We start from the raw sequence: 15,701 nt of genomic DNA, 5'->3' as shown, positions 1-15,701 counted from the left end.
TGTATAACGAATTTGAGTATAAGCAAGTTTTGAAACAAGCTGTCAGCCTCACGTAAAAACAAAAATAACTAAAACTATTGTGCACGCAGTATTTTCCAAAATGCTTAAGATGTCATATATGTAGGTTTGTTACAATGGACGTAAGGAGATGACTAAGAATTTACACATGAAATAATTAAATAAAATGGTTTCTGTTAACTGATTTCTATTACTCTTTTCTGTTTTTCAACCTTTAGGTGAACGAGATTGTAATTCTTTGAAGAATGGAGTCACACATACAGAGGAATAATTCTGAAACCTTGCGCTAAGAACACAGACAGTCTTTCGTTCTCTATAACGGTGTAAGTGTCGCTGTACCATGCTTCTAAATGAACATAACATTACATGAGTTAGCTGCTGGGAATAGTTGCTATTGAACAGTAGTATTCTATCACAACAGGGGTGTTTATTGCGATACATTATCAACGATTTGAGTGTTCAGAAAGTGTTGTCGTACATGCTCGTTTGTTCGCTGTTCTCGTCGAAGAACTGTCATAGCAGCTTACATCGAACGCATTGTGCGAAAAAGCAAAGTCAGATAAGAGTCCTTGCTTTTACGAGAAAATTTGCAGACAGAGCTCAGAGATTATTTACAGATAACATTCCGGGAACGCGTTATGGCCTCTTGGGCGCCATAACAATAAAATTAGAGAACTGGAGCGAACGCAGAGACTTGCAAACAGTTCGTGTTATTCTGTCGATGTCACACAAAAAGAAAACTACGAAAGACACAGCTCGACCTCCAATGCTTGCAACTGCTGAAAATAAGCTAACAGCAGCAGACAGTAAAGGAAATCCGTGTGAAACACCTGTTCCTCGTGATTCGTCCATTGTTACAGTACGACTTTGTACTGGAAAAAATACGAGTTGAAGAGCGTCAGTAGTGACGGTGCAGGTGATGTTTTATGAAAAGCACAACCCTCGCCTGTCTTCGCATTGCCTGTTATAACAAGAAATTTCCTTACACGCAGAGAGACAGATTATTTGCACCATCTCTTCGCGGTTTTAAATAATGTGGGCTGGGGGGGGGGAGGGGGGAGGAGGGAGGGGGACGTGTGTAGACACGCTTTTGCACGTCAGAAAAAAAATGTAAATATTATATTAGGAGATGAGCTAGGGGCAAGATACCACATATAGCCCTAACCATCGGTAACGATCTGTCCGTAATACTTGAAAAGAAGAAATGAAAAGCAATATATTATTAAATTCTGTGGTAATAACTACTGCAAAATACCTCTGCCATGTCTGAAGATATAAATACAATGCAGAAGGAGAACTTGTGTGAAGCAAACCTCAACGCTAGGACTATAATGGTTGTCTGAACACTGATACACCACTTCTACATCTACGTGATTACTCTGATATTTACAATAAAGTGCCTGGCAGTGGGTTCAATGAACCACCTTCAAACTGTATCTCTACCCTTTCACTCTCGAACGGCTCTCGGGAAAAATGAGCACTTAATTTTTTCTGTGCGAGCCCTGTTTCTCTTATTTTATCGTGATGATCATTTCTCCCTATGTAGGTGGGTGCCAGGAGAATGTTTTCGCAATCGGAGGAGAAAACTGGTTATTGAAATCGCGTCGCAACGAAAAACGCCGTTGTTTTAATGATTGCCACTCCAGTTGACGTATCATGTCTGTGAAACTACCTCCCCTATTTCGCGATAGTACAAAACGAGCCACCCTTCTTTGAACTTTTTCGATGTCATCCGTCAGTCCCACCAGATGCAAATCCCACACCGCACAGTAATATTCTAGAACAGGGCGGACAAGCGTGGTGTAAGCAATCTCTTTAGTAGACCTGTTGCACCTTCTAAGTGTTCTGCCAATGAATTACAGTTTTTCGTTTCCTCTACCCACAACATTATCTGTGTGATAATTCCAGTTTAGGTTATTTGTAATTGTAATCCCTAACCATTTAGTTGAATTTACAGTCTTAAGATTTGTGTGACTTATCGCGTAATCGAAATTTAGCGGATTTCTTTTAGGGCTCACGTGAATAACTTCACACTTTTCTTTATTCAGGGTCAATTGCTACATTTCGCTCCATACAGATACCTAATCTAAATCACTCTGCAATTCGTTTTGGTCATCTGGTGACTTTAGAAGACGGTAAATTACAGCATCATTTGCAAACAATCCAATAGGGCTACTCAGATTGTCTTCTGTGTCGTTAATATACGAGGGCTATCTGAAAAGTAAGGGTCGATAGGTCGCGAAATGGAAACCACAGTGAAAATTAAAACTGTTTTATTTGCAACAGTTAACTACAAGTTCCAGCTACTTATCTCCATAGTCGCCGATCCGACTTAGACGTTTGTCGTAGCGTTGTACCAACTTTCCAACACCCTCGTTATAGAAGCAGCCACCAGCGCTTCTCTACGCTGGCCTACAGCTCGTTGTCTGTGCCAAAATGCTGTCTTCAAACCAGCGGTTAATGTGAGCAGAGATGACACTCAGAGGGAGACAATTACGCGCTGTATTGTGGGTAATCAAACATTTCCAACTGTAAACGATGCAGGAGCATCTTCATTGCCCCTGCAAAATGCGGCTGAGAATTGTCTTGAAGAAGAAAACGTACGACAGTTATGTAATGTTGGGTGCATACCTTCAGGCGAAATTTCTCACCAGGCCCTCGTACTTGGTGGGAGACACTATTGTTCTAGGTATCTTTATGTGCTCCCTGTGTGCTCAGAACTAAAAAGAATGGCTTAATGCGATCGACGGCCATACTAGAGACACTGCCCAACACACCTGTGCAAAACTTCATCAGATTTCCACTCTCATCCATTTCACGACCGATCGTTCCTCACTTTCCTAATAACCCTTGTAGATCAGGAAAAATAGAGGGCCCATAACAACGCCGGATATTACTTGTTTTACTCTATGACTTTCAGTCTATTACTACGAACTGTGACCTTTCTGACAGGACATCACGAATCCAGTCGCACAACTTAGGCGATATTCCGTAGGCAAGCAGTTCGGTTAGAAGACGCTTGTTACGAACGGTGTCGAAAGCTTTCTGGAAATCTAAAAATATGGAATCAATTTCACATTCCCTGTCGATAGCACACATTACTTCATGAGTATAAAGAGCTAGTTGTGTTTCACAAGCACGATGTTTTCTGAATCCGTGCCGAGTATGTGTCAATAAATCGTTTTCTTCGAGGTAATCCACAATATTCGAACACAGTATATGTTCCAAATCCCTACCGCAAATCGACGTTAGTGATACGGGCCTGTAATTCAGCGGAATACTCCTATTTCCCTTTTTGGGTATTGGTGAGACTTGAGCAATTTTCCATTCTTTAGGTACGGAGTTTTCTATGAGCGAGCGGTTGTATATATTTGCAAAATACCGAGCTATTGTATCAGCATACTCTGAAAGGAAACTGACTGGTATACAATGTGGACCGGAGACATCGCCTTTATTAAGTGCTTTAAGATGCTTTGCTACAGCGAGGATATCTACTATGTTTCTCATCTCGGCAGTTGTTCTTGATTGGAATTCAGGTGTATTTACTTCGTCTTCTTTGGTGAAGGAGTTTTGGAAAACCGTGTTTAATAACCCTGCTTTAGTGGCACTGTCATCAGTGCCTTGACCGTTGTTATCGCGCAGTGAACGTACTGATTGCGTCTTGCCACTGGTGTGCTTTATGTATGATCAGAATCTCTTTGGGTTTTCTGCCAGATTAATTAGGCTGAGACCACCTTTTTCCTTGGGGAGGGTAAGAGAGACGTATCTGATCTTCAGTAACATATCAGCGCTGACGAAGTATTCCAGCGCTGCCATAATGCTACGCGCCAAGGGGTTCAGAATGGGTAGCGTTCGGGCGACATGCGGTATGCGGGACGGAAGGTATACATTGGCATGATGCGCCCGCTGAACGATGTTGAGTGACCGCAAGCGCTGATTTGCAGTTCCGGCCCGAATTTGGTTAAGAAGACGTCGATAATTGAGCGTCGTCGCGCGTCGCATGTCGTTCGTGAAATATAAGCCCAAGCAGCGGACAGTACCACTGAAGCGTAAGGAGGCAATGTGTTCCTGCGGTAGCCCTATCTAGCTCAAGGCGACGGACTTGTCAACATTTTTTTGGCTACCAGAAGCTGTACCGTAGGTTGCAATCCAGTCCAAAGCCGCTGCCATATCGGCAGCTCCACACATGACGATCACCAAATGAGCCGCATATGCGGTGCAGCGATAGATGGAGCAGCCGAACTGTATCCCAGTGACCCTGTCTCGGAGACCACACAACAAAGGTTCTAAAGCCAATGCAAATAACAATGTAGGTAATGGACATCCCTATCGTATTGATCGGCGGATCGGCGTGGGTGCTGTCATTCTTCCATTAACAAGAACTCGAGGTTCAATCCCGCGTCTGGCCATCCTGATTTAGGTTTTCCGTGATTTCCCTACATCACTTCAGGCAAATGCCGGGATGGTTCCCTTGAAAGGGCACGGCCGATTTCCTTCCTCATCCTTCCCTAATTCGAGCTTGTGCTCCGTCTCTAATTACCTCGTTGTCGACGGGACGTTAAACACTAACTTCCTCCTCCTCCCTCCTCCAAGAACTCGAGAAGTAGCACCACGCAGAAGGCGTGACACTACTGTGATAAAGGGGTCAGGATATTCCATGCGTCGTAGAACGGCCGTGAGGAAAGTGTGGCCCACACGGTCAAAAGCCTGGCTAAAGTCGATAGACGCCAGGGCTGCAGGCAAACGTCTAACCCGTGCAAGGGAGACGAGATCTCTGTAACGACATAAAGCAGTTCTGATGTTTTCGTGTCCCCCCGAGGACGTCTGATTGCTGGACAGGACTTGCAATAGTGTGTCACTAATACGTTCTGATAACAGCCTCGAAAAGATCTTGAAGTTTCAGTTCAATAACGTTGCGAGGCGATAATCGTGGACATAATTTCGTCCCTTCGGCTTAAGGATGGGCACAGTCAGTCTTTCCAAGAACGATGCAGGCAACGGTATACCTGGGGACATCAATTCCTGACAAATTTCAACCCAACACGGTACCAACAGTTGTTTAAAGGCTCGATAGAACTCTAATGGTAGTCCGTCGATTCCTGGAGATTTGTGGGGAGCACCTTTACCAATGGCGTCTAGCACTTCCTCTTCTGTCACTTCTCCCAGTAAAGTCGGTACTACGTCTGGTGGAACTGTACCGTTGATATGTGCATAAACGGTGTCTACCGTCATCAAATAAGGAAGCACTGCTGAATAAAGGTGAGCGTAATGCCCAAAGAAGGTTTCTGCTATATCTGATTGTTCTACTATGTGTCGACCGTCGTCCGTTATCATGTCAGTTACCAGCGCTTTGCGGCGCCTCCTGCGCTCTATGAGCAAGTGGTGCATAGATGGCTTTTCTGATTGTAGCCTGTCTGGATCACGCGACAATATAACAGCGCCCTGTAAATGATGGCGTGCTAAGGAGACGAGCTGCGCTTTCGCGCGATTGACAATGATCTGCCTGTCAGGTGAGGGATCCAAGCAAGACATTCCCGTAGGACGGTGTAATAAAAGTTTTCCGTGCTCCTTCTCCATGCCGCCGCTTCCCGGCCGTAAGCCATGAAGGTGCGCCTAAGAGCAGGCTTCGAACATTCAATCCACCAACTGAGGTTCGATCGGTAACGACCTCGACGCTGTAAGGATGCGTTCCACGACTCTTCGATAGCACCTTTACTTGCCGGCTCGTCCAGATGGGCGACGTTCAGTTTCCAGGGGGACCTACGGCGCCACACACGTGCAGGTTGGAGGGCAATGGTGCAAATATAGGCTGTGTGGTCGGTGAACGCAGTGGGCCAGAGCTCTGCTCCTCTTGTCGCCATCGAAAGGGTGCTTGTAAAGTAAATCCTGTCTAATCTACTTGGCGAATGACCTGTGTAATGGGTGTAACCAGGAGATGGGCCATGGATGTGGCGCCACGTGTCGAGCAGGTGGAGGTCACGCACTAGCATTTCCAATTCCGCACACCGGACGTGATGTGGCTGCTGATCAGACGGAGATAAGGTACAGTTAAAGCCGCCTCCGATCACCATATCGTCTATGCGGCCCATACAGAGACGGGTAATATCTTCCGAAAAAAACTGGCTCAATCTCTCCGTCTCCTTTATCCTGAAGGGGCATATACATTAATGAGTCGTACATCGTTGACAGTTACGTCCGTAGTCGCCAAGCCTTCCCGTAGCAGGACAGCCACACCACAATCGGTAGAAGAAGCGTGGGAGATGTGGGCGGTATATCCGTAGAAATCAGGGAAATTAGCGACACATACTTCCTGTAAGAGTGCCACGCCGATGTCCGCCGCTTCGAGCTTGCGTTGTAGCATTGTCAGTTTGGATGGTGCCCTTATCGCATTGATATTGATTGTGGCAGGGCGAAAGGTATGCTGCTTACCTCTTCACCTAGGATAGACGCCATGGCAATCGAAGATAACGGCAAGAGATGCCAGACCCACCGAACCCCCTTTCAAATTATGAGTCTTTCACGCTAGGAGTTGCATCCCCTATGCCACCCCCTTCCCTGTCACCCGTGTCCTCTCCAGAAAGTTCCCCAACATCGTCCGACCACTGTGGGTGCAACACGCTGCTGTGTAGATCGGCACCTAAATCACTTTCACCCATGTCGTCTTTGGAAGAGGTGGACGGAGCGCCATCCATCGACGCGACCTGCTGCATCTGTGGTGCAAGAAGTTACTGGTCACTCGTGGTATGAGCAAGCCAACCGTCTACACCACTTAGATCCTCAGCAGGCGCACCATCCATGCCGTCTGACGAGATGTCACCTTCTTGACCGGCCGTACGTAGGAGGCAATCGTCAGAAGGGATCCGCCGACGTTGCTTGCGTTGTCGAGGTGAACGTTGCTTTCGAACGTGGACATCCGTATCCGAATGTGGGAGGCAATCCAGCGTCGTATCACCTTCCGCCAAGAAAGCAGCGGTCGTGACAATGTTCGCGTCCACGTCCATAGCGTCCTGAGTGTTATGTTGCGTCTGGATTCCTTGGGACTGTTTCTGCTGTTGTTGTTGTGTAGGGGGTGACATCTGAGTTGGCATCGGGGGTCCTGACGTCGATGGATGTGACCGACCGCCCGTTTCTTCCTCATCTATGTTGCGCATCGTCGTCTGAGCGTATCTGAGGGGCAGGACTGTCGTCGCCGTCGGCGAAACGGGGTCTCCCACTGGTGTCTGCGTGTCTACGTTGTAAGCACGCCGATCGAACATGGCCTTCCTGCCCACATCCGGAACAAGTACGCGGCTGACCGACGTACATTATGACTGCACGACAGCCACCGATGTTCAAATAGGACGGCAAATGTTTCTTGAGCTCAAGTTTAATTTGGCGCACACCTTTGTAGACCTTATACGTTGAAAAAGTTGGCCACTTTTCTGCAATGTGGCTGATGACATTGCCATATGGTCGGAAGGCGTCCTTGACAACTTCCTCTGGAACCTCGAAGGGGAGCTCAGAAACCCTTAAAGTCGTCAGGCCGATGACTGCATGATCCACCGTCACTACACCGATATGTCCGTCAGAATGTTTGAATCTGAGAGAGTTCGCGTATTTAGACACCACTGTCGCGCAGACCTCTGCTCTGATCATTTTAACATAAACTACGCTTGGCATTATAGAAAAATGTATTCCGACGACAGTCGCCGGATCTAAACCTAGATCGCCGCGTATGAACTGTTCTATTTCATAGGCTCGAGGACGCGCATGATCTGGTTGGAAGGTAATTCTGATCGTATCGTGACGCCATATGTGTGTCATAGTCGCACTGAACTTGGGAACAAATATAACCCGCACCGCGAGAAGGTAAACACAAGCAAGCGCTCACGGACGCGCACGGTGGGACGCAGCGTACTTCCTTGCCCCACCGCTTCCGAAAGCAGACATTCCATCCGCCATGGCAAGGTCATATCACATCGGATGGGAAAAATTGGTTTTTAGTTGTCCTGAGGCCAAAAACCGCATAAAATGCATCACACGTCGTTTTTTAATTGTCCTGAGGCCAAAAACAATTTAAAAAGCATCAATCAAAATCAAATCAAATTATTAATTTCCGTGTGACTAGCGCAAAAAATGTTCAGTATGCTGCCCACCGTTTTCTGCTACAAGTTGAAGTCGAGAAATAGCATGTTCCACAACTGCGTGCCTTCAATGCAGCTAAGTTTGCAACCGTAGCACTGAACACATCTTTCAGATATCCCCACAACCAGAAGTCACACGGATTAAGATCAGGTGATCGGGACGGCCAGGCTGTTGGAAAATGGCAGCTGATAACACTAGCATTTCCGAAATGGTGCTTCAACAACTGCTAAACTGGATTTGTAATGTACGAAGGGGCGCCATATTGCATAAAAATGATCCCATCCACACATCCACGCTGTTGGGGAGCTGGAATGATGTGGTGGCGCAAAAAACACTTATAGCGATTACCAGTGACGGCGCAGGTAACAGGACCGGAAGGACCTGTCCTTCGAAAAAGTATGGCCCTATGATAAATTATGCCGTAAACCACACAGTGACCTTCTCAGGATGAAGTGGCACTGGGCGATTTGCGTGTGGATTTTCAGTTGCCCATGTTCGACAATTCTGTGTATTGACATATCCCGTCAGATGGCAGTGGGCTTCGTCTGTCCACAAAATCATCCACGGCCTATCATTGTCCACTTCCATGCAAGCCAGAAATTATAAAGCAAAGGTCTCTCTTGCTGGCAGGTCAACAGCAAGCAACTCGTGCGCATGGGTAATTTTGAATGGGTAGCAAAGGATAATGTTTCGTAGGATTTTACGCACCGTACTCACGGGTATGTCCAATGATTAGGCATTTCTCTGTGCACCACACGTTTGCACACCAGCACTCGTCTCCACCTGCTTTGCTGTGGCCACTGCTGCCACTGATGTAGAATCAATGCGTTTCCACCCTCTACCAGGTTGCACACCAAAAGAACCCGTCTTTTGGAATTTCCGAATCATTTTCTCCAGACCCACGGCAGTCATCGGAACAACGCCTTTTTTTCAAACCCTTCAGTGTCCGGAACTTCTGCAGAGCGACGTGTGCACAGTCATCATTCTTGTAATAACAGCTTTACAAGCAGAGCGCGATCCTGCATTGTAACACTCATGGCGAACGTCGCAGACGCGAAAGGAGGAAAAGCCGTGTACCCGGCGCGTTTATAACAACTTCAATGGGTTGTGCGCATTACAGGTGTTTTAATTATTGTATTCTGACACATACAGCGCCACCTACTGAGCAATTTTTACTCTGTTTTTCTTCTGCCATACGTTTTCCCTTTCTCCGGCAATATTCCTGCAATTTGACGACATTCTGACCAGTGATGTTACTTCTACAGCGTTTTGAAAGTTTAACTTTAATTATAATCACCCTGTATATTCTGTATTCTTTAGACTTCATTGCATCCATCAGATACTGTAATTCTCCTTCACATTCACTGAAGATAGAAATATGATCGCGAATCTTATCATCGATATCCTTTCGTCTTGAATTTTAATTCCTTCCTTGAACCTTTCTTTTATTTTTTATTTTTAATTTTTTTTTTTTTTTTTTTTTTGCTTCTTCGATGTATAGATTGAACAGTAGGGAGAAAAGTCTACATACCGGTCTTACACCCTTTTTAATCCTAGCACTTCGTTCTTTGTCTTCCAGTCTTATTGTTCACCGTTTTTTCTTGTACATACTCATCTTTTCCTATAGCCTGCTCCTATATTTCTCAGAATTTTGTACATCTTAATCCATTTCACTTTGTCGAACGCCGCGTGTCTTGATTTTTCTTCAGTCGTATTTCCATTAGCAAGTGCAACGTGAGAACTCTTTTATGACTCTACCTTTTCTAAGGTCAAACTGATCGTCATCTAACAGTGCTTCGATGTTCTTGTAAGTTCTTCTGTATATTATTCTTCTCAGCAGCTTCGATGAATGAGCTGTTAAGCTGATTGTGTGGTAGTTTCCGCCGTTGTCTGCCCTTTCCGTCTTCGAAATTGCGTCGATGACATTTTTCCGAAACTCTGATGGTGCGTCACCAGTCTCATAGATTCTACACACCAACTTGAATAGTCGTTTGGTTGCCAATTCCCTCAGTGATTTTATAAATTCCCTAGGAATGTTAGTTATCCCTTCTGCCTTAGTCGATCTCAAGTCTTCCAGATTTCTTTTAAATTCTGGTCCACAACAAATCTGGCATATATTTTGTAATAAATCAGAGCCAATTATTCTTAGATAATTAAACGTACTTGTTTAACTATTCTTCTTGCACAACTACAGCATTCTACTATTGTTGGCCAAGGATCTCATTCATAATTAACTCAATTAACCAACGCGCACACACACACACACACACACACACACACACACACACACACATAATGGCTTCACGTCTCCAGCTCTGAACTAGGGCTGTCTGTATTGTACGCTTCTGGAACAACTGTTACTGAGAAAGGCGGGATATAGCCGCACCAGTACATATGCATGGATTTCCCTACGGAATATTCCTTAACGATAAAGCTATGTCTCCTTTGCAATGAAAAATACATTACTTACACAACATTCTTAATAACATAATCCTTTTAACAAAATAAATCAAACAATATACATTTGCATATTTCATAAACATGGTTTATGAAAGAGTACAGCGTGATTAGTGGCAACATAAGCGGCGAGGCGGGAGCATATCACAGTCACTTCGCAACATTAGTTCTCTTTACGCCCACTAGATGGTGTATGCGTACAGTTACGCGTGTACTATGATGCCACTGTACTCATAAGAGCAGACAAGTGACAACCGATATAATGCTTTGTTATTAGGAAAAATTTTCGTGGTTTGAAGTTTAATGTTTATGGTCATAATGATACTTATATAATTACAATTAATACTGCTATGTTCCTCTCCTTCCCTGAGTATTTCCTTACTTCCTTCTTTCGTCGATCAGCTGTCACCCACGTTTCCTGTCCGTGTTATTGTTTGACGTCCAACATCTGTGATTGCCCATTTTAAAGATGTCCACTCCTCTTCAACTGAACTGCCTCCAGTGGTTTTCCTTTAGCAGTATCCACATCCTTAGCGAACTTCAAACGTGTCTCGTCATTTCTCGATACATTAGTACCCCACTTCGTTCCACATCGATTCTTTCGGGCGTTTCTCTTAAACTTCAGTCTAGTCTTCATCATTGCACCTTACAATCCAATATGTGATTCCGAAGAATCCGTCTGACCATGATACAATCCAGCTGGAACCTTTCCGTGTCTCCTGGTCTTTTGCATGTAAACCTCCTCCTCTTATGATTCTTCAACAGCGTATTCGCTGTTACCATCTAAAAATTTAATACAGAACTCAATTAGTCTCTTTAGGATTAAAAACCTTTAAAAAGTAAGGAAATAATAATGTATATTGTTCTTTTAAGTTTAATATAAGTAGTAACATTTTGATAGAAGCGTCGTGGCGGGGGGAGGGGGGGCGACGCTAAGTAAATAAAAAATAGGAGCAGCAGTTATTCCCCTTTCAGTATTGCTGGGTATAATCCTCTTCTGTTTGGCCCCTCTCTTTCAGTCCTGCTCGTCCACACGTCAAAATAGCTGGTGAAGCTATAATTACCCATTACATAAAACATAAAAACCAATCTGTATTTAATTAGGCTAACATTGTTAAAGAATAGAGTTACCTATTTATTTTATGTAATATTTTTATATGATTACGAACGAACTTAGTTTCATGCATTAACCTGTCTCACGAGGGCTTTTGTAGTAGTTTGATGATAGCTTGCTAAATCACACTTCAGCAAACCGCAAGCGCGTGTCGTGCGGTGCGCGGTATGCGGTGCTCGGGGCGTGACCAAGTGCGGCGACCGGAACTGCAGTCACACGAGGGCAGACGCCGTTCGTGGTTGTGTCTATATCCCAAAAATTTTTAAGAGTAAATTAATCAAGACTTAGACTCAAAGATTTGAGATTGTTGTTTTGATATTTAACTACGATGCCTAGGTAGCTTACTTGCATTTAAATTCCATTTTTTGTCATTTTTAGACGTATTCGATTATTTATTTACTTTGCGGTCCCATGACGCACGACGCTTCGGTCAAAATATTACTGCTTTTATTAAATTTAAGCGAGTAGTATACTGGACCTTTAGAAAAAAAAATCTTATGTATGTTATCGTTATCTGGCGTGTTCGTACGTGGGGTGCCTTTGGGTTTGCAACACGATCACCACTCTCGTATAGACGATAATTGGGACTGAAGCTGTTCAACATCTGACGTGTTAAGAATCACGTGTTCTTTCTACTTCAGAGTGTACGCACAATAAGCAAACTTTCGTTAGTTGCTGCCTGCTACCCTTCCGGTTATTAAATGTTAATGGCCGACAGTGTACATTTGTCTTTTTCGGGTGCGCATGACGATCAAAAGTTGGAACCTCGTTGTTGCCTTCTTCGACAAATCACTTCTGGGAGAAGAATTTAATATTTCAGTCATCATTTTATCACCATACGGTTCAATATTATCACCATGAGTGGCCGTCTGAACAAATTACTTTCTTTACTTGGCTGATTTTTCGTAGGACCAAAGGATTTCTTGACAAAAGAACAACCAAGGTCTTGTTTTAGCATTAACCGGACGTTTCTCGCTTCGTTTCTGTAGTCTTCGTTTGAGCTTTTATTTGTTAGCAAGGCTTCGAAAACTTCCGGATCCATTGTGCACCTCTGTCACCTATTGTAGTGATCTCGTGATAGTGTCCGTGTTATTCTTCATGGCATCAATTTATTTAGTACATGACTGCAGTACGTCTTAATTTCTGACAGACATTCTCCACACACTCCACTTTCCCTGCTGGGCTGAATGTTAGCATTTATAAAATGAAATAATGTATCTATCTGCATTTACTTCTTGTTCATAACCAGTGATCATTCAGGATATAATAGCCGTATGATCGCTGTTTCGAATCTCTCTCTTTCGATTTTGGGGGAAACTTAAGTATGATGCTAGTATTTAAAACCATTAATCATTAATCTATCCTAAAGGCTTCATACTGGAGAGGATTATATATCTTCTGATCCGCAGTAGTCTCATATTTTTCAACTAAATCAAATTATTGCTGTCACAGTTTGAGATGAAATCGTTTCCAAGTACTTCGGAAATCTCCGCTCATAGTATTGACATGTATCAACAAAGAAAGATCCACTTTTCATCTCAAAATTCTGAGGTGAACGAGAGTACTTTTATCCAGAACGAGTTTTCCACGCGATGCGAGTGTATAAATTGTTTCTGACTTCTTGTGTGGTGAAACACGGCTCCAACCCCTACCGTTGCTTCTCAGGAAGTGAGTTCGAGACCTAGTACGTGACCTGCCACGAAGTTAATTTGTACTTCATGTAACAATGTTAGATTAGAGCCTATCCAATATTTTGCGTTCGCATAAGGCATGTTTTTAGTTGGACTAAATAAACAGAATTAGAATATTAATTTTATAAATATACTTTGGACTTTAAAAACATCTAGTGGTACCTTAGTACGCCATTATTAGCGACTAGTCAATGAAATTCGTTCCAGGGCTTTCCAATCAGTAGACGTTAAGTGGCAGTTTTAATATTGGTTACTTTGCAAGTAATTTTAAAGGAAAATCTCCACCAGGAACTTTTAAATCTAGCGCATAAATTACTTCAAAATATAAATATAAATTTTTACACATGAAGATCACTTTAATATAATTTATAGTATTAAAACGGAAAACACTTCCTAATCGTCTGCAACATCATTTGTATTTGTTCACGAAACGGCTCTCAGCTTTTCGGGCCATCTTCAGGTAATAACTGAATGTTGCAAATGCAATAAATGTGATGTGCGTCTTACACAGATATTATTTGTACAGAAGTGACAAAATATTTACATAGAAAAATTTGACAGAAATTACTTTAACTAATAAGGGGATAAACAAAGTTCTTCTGTGCAGATAGATTTAACAAAGATGAGAAATAAGGTGAATTTACCGTTTGAATCTAGTATTTGCAACGAATACTTAGTTTAACAAAGGGGAAAATGAAACTTCATTGTGATCATTTAATACTAGGCTAGTATTCTGTGTCAAAATTTTCATTACAGTCACTTTCTGCTTTTCTTGACAGAATTTGAGATTTCACATTCTACATTATATGAATGATTTTCTGATAAAAGATGATCAGCAAAGGTCGAATCTTTCTTCCTTAATCGCCAGCTTCTCTCACGTTCCGGTGTGCCGGTCAGTCTGTGGATGGTTTTTAAGGCGTTTTTCCATCTGCCTTGGTGAATGCGGGCTGGTTCCCCTTATTCCGCGTCAGTTACACTATGTCAGCGATTGCCGCGCAAACACTTTCTCCATGTACACGTACACCATAATTACTCTACCACACAAACGTTTGGGTTGCACTCGTCTGGTGTGAGACATTTCCGGAGGGGGGAGGGGGGGAAGGTTCCACTGGGGGCCGAACCGCGCAATAACCCTGGATTCGGTGTGAGGCGGCGGTGGGGTGAGTGGATTCCTGTAACCTGTTCTGTTTAATGCGATCACAAAATTTAGGGTAAGAATAAAAGGAAGCAAGACAGAAGCGAATCGTAGCGGAAACGAGAATAACAACTTTCAATCAAAATTGATGAATTCTAATGGAAGGAGTAATAGAATTCGAATGTGACAGTAAGAAGACAGTAGCAATAAAGGCCTAAACAAATGGACTAATATAGAAAAGGAGAGTTTCCTCCAGTAGAAGAACTCTATTGACATCAATTATAGAGACGAAATTCAGGAAGACTGTTCTGGACTGTTTCATTCAAGTATGAAAGAGTAACAAATTTGATCATGGGAAGGTGGGAGGAGAAGTAACTGGATGCTTTTAGGACGTGATCCCACAGAAGGATATTAAATCTTAAAGAGACAGAGTAAGTACAAAGAGAACTGGTAAGAGAGATACGAGAAAAGAATACGTGGCAAAGGATACGTTAAACAGCCGTGTGCTAAGGCATTCAGGTTCAGTAAATTCGTGCTAGGAGCAGTAGACGAGGAAAGCGATAGCTGCAGTTAAATCTGCAAAAAGTTATCTATTAATTTTTATGTATAGGGCATACGGAGATGAAAAGCTTAACAACAGACGAAAGATAGAGAACGGTGTCAAACCGGTGAGGCACATTTTAAAGACAGCAAGGTTGTATCGTCACGGTTCTTTTTTACGCTCATTAGCTCAATAATTTATGGCTACGTACGTAACATTCAACTCTTACGCCTTTATGGATTGACTCACTTTAATCAAATCTTGGGCACGTTGTGCATGTAAATAACATTATTTCAAAACTGTGTATTTTGGTATTCATTGTAGTCAACAGAAAAAATTTAAATGTGAAATTATCTCATTTTCACTTTCCAGAACCTGGATTCATTTACATTTCTACATTACTTCGAAAGGCTTGTGCTATCATTGAAGAAACATCGTTTTTACAATATGAATGTTTTCAGTTCAACAATGCAACATAGTACGCGCATAAACAATTTTTAATTTAAATGATGATTTAGTATTGTCCGTCTTACTACTTTCGTAGATTAATTCTTCAAAGCTACACATGTTACATTTTATTTCATCCCTATTGCCTTAGCGTCACAAATGGTTCAAATGGCT

This window comes from Schistocerca piceifrons, chromosome 3, assembly GCF_021461385.2.
Source record: "Schistocerca piceifrons isolate TAMUIC-IGC-003096 chromosome 3, iqSchPice1.1, whole genome shotgun sequence".
NCBI classification, from domain to species: domain Eukaryota; kingdom Metazoa; phylum Arthropoda; class Insecta; order Orthoptera; family Acrididae; genus Schistocerca; species Schistocerca piceifrons.
Note: the sequence above shows the minus strand (reverse complement) of the source record.